This window comes from Uranotaenia lowii, chromosome 1, assembly GCF_029784155.1.
Source record: "Uranotaenia lowii strain MFRU-FL chromosome 1, ASM2978415v1, whole genome shotgun sequence".
NCBI classification, from domain to species: Eukaryota; Metazoa; Arthropoda; class Insecta; order Diptera; family Culicidae; genus Uranotaenia; species Uranotaenia lowii.
In genome coordinates this window covers 23,195,139-23,199,262 of record NC_073691.1, presented here as the reverse complement: position 1 = coordinate 23,199,262, position 4,124 = coordinate 23,195,139, and positions in this window count along the sequence as shown.

Sequence of the window (4,124 nt, the reverse complement as noted above, 5' to 3'; positions counted from 1 at the left end):
AGACGGCGCACGAGAATGGTTTGATCATGTTCGCTGACGTGCGAGAGATGGTTGTAGTTGGATTTAGAAGTTGATTTCCTTTTGATTCTGTTTCTTTGTTTGTGATTAAATTTTCCAAAATTTGAAAGTCTTCAAAGTTAAAACACATTTTAAGGTTTAAATCAACCATTTCATTTTTAAATTTTAGCATTTCGGGTCACTCTATGAAAAAACAAACTTAGCTCTCTTTATAGAGCAAAATAACATTCCACACATATGGCCTACTACGATCGTACCCTGCAACTGTTTTCCTTTTCGATGTCAATAGTCACTAGTCACTAGTCAGCTTGCTTTCCGGGGCGTTTTTTCATGCTCATTCGATTTTTGTTTTTTTTTTTGTTTTTATCCGTCCCAGTAGGCCATGCCATAAAAAGTTTAACGCTTGCCTCCCGGTTGTAAAACCTTTTTCTACCCTGATACGTTTACGACATTCGATAGTGTTGGTCCCAGAAAAAATCGAATTGGTTCCGTTGAATTGAAGTGCTGGAAAGTTGAGTTGAGTTTATTGTTTAAAATTTAGTAACAAAATTTAAAAAACCCACTGCGTGTCTCCTGCAACTAAGTTCATTTATTATTCAGAGGTTGTTTGACAGCAGCTCACCTAAATCAAGACGACCATCGAAGGGTAGTTAATTAAATTTAATTACTAGAAATTTCTATTTGCTTCCGGTCAAAGGTCTAAGTAGGCCGAAAATCGATTACGTCCTTCCAGAAATAAACCGCCTGCTTTGATCGAAAATGTTAGAGTCTTTTCTACTAAAATAAACTTTAAAAAATGGGTTTAAAAATATGGGAAAATTTGCTCACCTAGTTTTTCCAGAAACTTCTGCCGGAAGCAAGCAATAATGCCATCATCCTTAAGTATGATAGGCCTTGTAGGTTCTACCTAATCCTGTGGAATTACACCGGAGGCTGTAATTTTTCTCACAGCTTCCGGTCTTCGCCGAGTTGCCCCGAAAACAAGAAGAGAGCAGAACAGATAAAGCGTTTTTCATTTTTCACCTCCAGTCAGCCGCTGGCTATTTGAGTTCCAGCTGAGTTTTTCGGTTCGCTTTAAATTTGCTTAGACACAGTACTCTTTTTTTTTGTTCTTTCACTGGTTCAAATTGGGTCATTTCCCTTACCCTGAAAAAGCTGTTTCACTCGGCGGGAGAATTTTAACTAAATGATAACAAGTGTGGGTGTTTCCGGTTTGCTGTAGAGTAATAATGAAATGCCTTGGAGCTGTGTTTTGTGAAAGTTATTAATGTGATAAGGCTTAAGTCTAATCCTATTTTCTAGATTATTGTCTCGGATGGTCATGGTTGAATTCAATTAAAAAGGCTGGCTGTTGGTTTTCTGTTAGAAAAAGTTGAAAAACATCAACACACTTCCCAAATTTAAGACAAAAACATACATACCTAAACAAAATTTGGTGAATTTACGGTGAAGCCGTGCACCCATGCAATCACCTTTGAAAAACAAAACACTCCTAAAAATCCTAATACTTGAACATTTTTAAGTATCTTGAGTCTTTTGAGTCGTTTGAGCCTTTTGAGCCTTTTGAGTCTTTTGAGCCTTTCGAGCCTTTTCAGTCTTTTGAGCCTTTTGAGCCTTTTAAGCTTTTTGAACCTTTTGAGTCTTTGAGCCTCTTGAGCATTTTGAGTCTTTTGAATCTTTTGAGTCTATTGAGTCTTCTGAATATTTTGAGTCTTTGAGTCTTTTCAGTTTTTTGAGTCTTTTGTGCCTTTTTGTTCTTTTTAAGTTATTTGAGTCTTTTGAGTTTTTCGAGTATTTTGAGTTTTTTGAGTCTTTTGAGTCTTTTGAGTCTTTTGAGTCTTTTCAGTCTTTTCAGTCTTTTCAGTCTTTTCAGTCTTTTCAGTCTTTTCAGTCTTTTCAGTCTTTTCAGTCTTTTCAGTCTTTTCAGTCTTTTCAGTCTTTTCAGTCTTTTCAGTCTTTTCAGTCTTTTCAGTCTTTTCAGTCTTTTCAGTCTTTTCAGTCTTTTCAGTCGTTTCAGTCTTTTCAGTCTTTTCAGTCTTTTCAGTCTTTTCAGTCTTTTCAATCTTTTCAGTCTTTTCAGTCTTTTCAGTCTTTTCAATCTTTTCAGTCTTTTCAGTCTTTTCAATGTTTTTAGTCTTTCCAGTCTTTTCAGTCTTTTCAGTCTTTTCAGTCTTTTCAGTCTTTTCAGTCTTTTCAGTCTTTTCAGTCTTTTCAGTCTTTTCAGTCTTTTCAGTCTTTTCAGTCTTTTCAGTCTTTTCAGTCTTTTCAGTCTTTTCAGTCTTTTCAGTCTTTTCAGTCTTTCCAGTCTTTTCAGTCTTTTCAGTCTTTTCAGTCTTTTCAGTCTTTTCAGTCTTTTCAGTCTTTTCAGTCTTTTCAGTCTTTTCAGTTTTTTCAGTCTTTTCAGTCTTTTCAGTCTTTTCAGTCTTTTCAATCTTTTCAGTCTTTTCAGTCTTTTCAATGTTTTTAGTCTTTCCAGTCTTTTCAGTCTTTTCAGTCTTTTCAGTCTTTTCAGTCTTTTCAGTCTTTTCAGTCTTTTCAGTCTTTTCAGTCTTTTCAGTCTTTTCAGTATTTTCAGTCTTTTCAGTCTTTTCAGTCTTTTCAGTCTTTTCAGTCTTTTCAGTCTTTTCAGTCTTTTCAGTCTTTTCAGTCTTTTCAGTCTTTTCAGTCTTTTCAGTTTTTTCAGTCTTTTCAGTTTTTTTTAGTTTTTTTTTTTTTTTTAGTTTTTTTTTTCAATTTTTTCGTCTTTTCAGTCTTTTCAGTCTTTCGAGTCTCCTGAGTCTTTTGAGTTTTTTGGGCTTTTGGAGTCTTCAAGCTTTTTTTATCCGATTTTTATCAATGCAATATATTGTGGGAAGAGAAAGAAATCATTCTTATTAGCAACAGCAACAAAACGAGGTAACAGGAATTGAATTCTATTTCTCAATCATTTTCTTCGCTTCTGGCTAACAGAAATTCTCACAAATGTAGATAAAAACGTTGAAACGTAGTAGGTCATTCATAAATATAAATAAAACGGCCTTCTTTGATAGTGAACATGTTGCGCTTGGTTCTCGAGAATTCGTGTGGACTAATTTGAGTCTTCCTCGGCGTTGCTGAAATACGGACGAATTTGAAATTGTTTGTCTGTACATAATGGAATTTGAGATAATTTTTAAATTTAGCATCTTACTAGGCTTCAGTCTGCAATCGGCGGCTGGACAGTGTAGTAAATGAACGAAAGCAGATAAAATGTTTGGCTTCTTATTTTTGATCCTATGCCTTTGGCTATCGGTCGATGCTCGGGCTCGTTCGTTTGAGCTCCAGCTTTGTTTTCGGTTCTGGAGGGTGTTTTTATTCTATAGCTTTCGTTGGTACATTTTTTCATGTGTTTTTCTCGTGAAATTAGGTTATTTCTGTCTTTGAATTGAAACCGTTCGACTCCACGGGAGGGTTTTAAACGAACGAAAACAAGCTGGGGAGCTTTCTGCTAACGAGAGTTGTAATGCGATGATAGCTGGCAATGTACCGAGAAATTTTAAATGAGATAATACTTAAGCATGATCCTGCCAAAATAATTGCTCCGACTGGTATAATAAATGGAATAATTAATTAAGGTACTTTTTTGTAACATGGGTTTTTAGTAAGAAGAGTGAAATTAATTTTCCATTATATTTATTATAAAAATTGGAAGTTTGAACACAGGTTATGTAAGAAAAAAAGTTAAACTTTAAGTTTAATTTTTTTCATAAACGTTCGATCTCACAACAAACGCATACCATTTGGCTCAGCAATTAGTCCAGATGCGTTTCAGAGAGTGATGGGCTTAGAGTGATAGGATAGGTGGACTAAACAAAAACGATAATAGACCAATGCGAGTAAAGAGAACGTCAATTCGTACTTGTTTTCGAAGATAAAGTTCAATTTAATAACAAATAAATAGGAATTGGGAAAATTATGGGAAGGTTAAGCCTGAGCCTTGTAGGTTTCCAGAGTTTTTTGAGTCTTGGTTGGTCCTTCGAGCCGGATTCAATCCATTTCTGGGCTGAACACTAGCAAAGTTTAACAAGTAAACCAGGATGTCTGTAATGTAATCATGCTTAACATCTAGAACTCATGCTGCTTTATTT